Consider the following 3,134-nt stretch of genomic DNA (forward strand, 5'->3'; position numbering starts at 1 on the left):
AACTTTTCCTGGCATTTTCTGCCCCGTATACTGTCTGTGTACAAGTTCTGATCAGTTTTGATTCGGACTGTTCTAGACAGGGTCCGAGAGCCGGACACTGAATTGGCATTTTCATCTCCTTTCCTCAACAGGACACAAGCGCCCTGGCATCATGTACCCGCGTGATCTCCGGGAAACGAAGCCCCGACCTCCGGTGCTTCTGTATCTTTTGGTCCTTTTTTGAACTTTCTTTAAATTATGCCGTCAAACAAAGTTAATCATACAAACATAATTTCTGGACTTTAAGTACATACCTATACTGGGATAGTTTAAATATATTTGTATTTTTTTTATTGATTTGTGTTTTTTTTTTTTAAATGAACACTTTTTATAAATTAAACGGGTCGACCCACAAATTTTTTTTTTCTCTCTTTCTGAATATACCTGAGAGCTGTTTAAGAATGTAATTAATATTGTACATTAATATTTTCTTGTATCTGTTATAAGTTTCCTCAGTATGGAGTAATTATATTTAAGACGGAATCACACCTTGTTTTTGTTCTTTTCTAATAAACTGGTGAAACCTAAAGATCCACCCTGCAAGGCAAAGATGGTGATCAGACCGTGGTTTGTTGCTACAAAAATAATAGCAGTTAGCATGGTTTGAACCTTGCTACATAGTTTATTCATTAATAATTTATGAGCATTAATTTCCTAATAAATGTAGGTTTTTTAAAATTATAACATGAATTTTTTTGTTTGTATTGCTGGTTGAACATATAATTTAATTTTAAGTAAAAATAAAGGATATAGTATGCCTCTCTGGTATGAAATAATCAAACCAATGGACGGCACTATGTATTTAATAATATTGTAGTAATTAGATAAATAAAATGTAATAATGCACAATTCCTTACAGTAAAATTTAGTAATCTGTTATTATAAAAAAGTAAATTTTTTTGCCTGTGACAAGGTTTGAACTATGAACCTTGCACTTCTCAGCCGTGTACCCCACCGCAGTGCTACCAAGACCAATGAAACTTGATAGAGACTGTGTAGTATACAATTGTAAAGTCAATTATCATGCATTTTAAAACTGGTGATTACGTCTTTGTATGACTATTTTAGTTAAACCAAATATATTCCAGGGTAGTTTCACTATAATAAAAGTGAGCTCCAGAACTAAGCATTTTGCGGTAACAACTAAACAAAGATTCTTTATACATTTTTTAAATTTTTTCTCGGTATTTAACAATTGTATTTACGGTCGTTGCCACAACACCAAATGTCTTCACAACTGCGACCTGCTTTTTCCCTTTGTCCAGTTCTCTGAGCATTTCCACTTTTTCCTTAAGCATGAATTGCTTTCTTTTCTCTTTATTTCTAGGATCACTCATTTTTGTAGCACAAATACAATGAGGTTTCTAAAAAATGTATCGTGAAAAATAATTAAAAACAATAATAATCCAAGCATGGACCTCAAGCAATACATTACTTCTGAATTAATACAGTTTTCTTTCGAACATCAGTGTTTCGATATATCAAATAGTGTGTTGTTCCCGTTGCATGTTAAATAAGTAAATCTATGGTAATGCCTAGAGGCACAATTATATGGTAATGCGCGATAAAACGAAATAACGCCGAAAACCGCTTGAAAACACGAAATAAAACGAAATTGTGCGAAATCCGCGATGTGTCACGAAATTTCGTCTATCCTGATTATTTACGTTTTTTTTCCCATTCTGTAAGGACAATTCACTATCTTCAGCACAATCAAATATTTCTGACAGTAACTAGCAGCCATATATATTATATGCGACGGTAATTCATTATAGATTTTAAAATGAAGTCTCGGAATTAACGTAATATTTTCTTTAAACAGTAATCTTGTGTACCATAATAATTTAAGATGTTGATAACTATGATACAATGGCCGCCGTTCACTTTCTGTAAATACAAAAATAACAAACGTCCAATATATGTTTTTCTAATATTACGTTTTTAATCATTAAAATATTACACACTAAAGCGCATTGCTTTTACTGTTTATTTAAAATAAAATTAACCCTGCTTAGAGTAATGATTGTAAATAATAAATAGTACATGTTTATGTCGGTATTAATTTTCACGTACATATGTTGGTATTCGGTATGCGTTTGTATTCGCATCTATTCTCCATTGTTTTGATCTTTCCAGCATGGCAAGTTTTTGCGTATTAAGAGGTTAAATTCTTCCTATGTGATTAAAAATTTTTGAGAATGCCTGAAACGAAGGTTTCTGCCAGTGACCGATCGAAAGAATTTTCCAGCGAAGGATTTTATTTCAGTGATAAAATTTTAATGTGCAAATTCTGTAACTGCAGGCTAGACTACGAGAGACGCGATACGCTTGTGAAACATGTCGCGAATGAGAAACATAAGCGTTTGAGGCAAAACTCATCTGTTAAACGACATCCTTGTCTAAGAGTCTTTAATGCCATTAATTTGCTGTTCAACCCAAGAAATGTGAGTAGGGTTAGCATAAAAGATGCAAACCTACAGAAGTCACTGCATAACTTGCCTTCTGTTTCCCATCTTCCCATTGATACATTCATACATGGCTATGCTGCTTTCAAAAAAATAATTGAGGATGAATTTTCATTGCCAGAAACAAGCCAAATTGATGTTGCAAAGGTACTTTGCTCCCTTAAAGGGGACTACAGTGAATTTGCTCAAGCCAGTTTAAGGGCAATCTTGTTCCCAACATCAAATGTTGATGCAGAACGTTTCATTTTCCAAGTACTCGCTGGTAGTTAGTGACAGAAGACAACGTCTCACTCCAGAAAATGCGGAAAATTTAACTATGATAGCATTTCAATAAAACCGTCTTAATAGTAACTTTGGAAGTGCTTAATTTTGTAGTGTATGTGATTGTAATTAAGTCGTGAAATTGTTAGTAGTTATTTAAAAGTTTGAATTTATGAATTTGCAAATGAACTTAATTATCTATGAATTTGCAAATGAACTTAATTATCTATGAATTTACAAATGAACTTAATTGTAATTAGATCATGAGGTTTTAGTGTTTTATTAATATTTGTTTTAATAAATTTGCATGTCGTACAGAAAAGCAAGAAAATTTTGCTGTGGGTATTTTGAGAAAAAAAAATAAAACCA

This window comes from Bacillus rossius, chromosome 3 (assembly GCF_032445375.1).
Source record: "Bacillus rossius redtenbacheri isolate Brsri chromosome 3, Brsri_v3, whole genome shotgun sequence".
NCBI classification, from domain to species: domain Eukaryota; kingdom Metazoa; phylum Arthropoda; class Insecta; order Phasmatodea; family Bacillidae; genus Bacillus; species Bacillus rossius.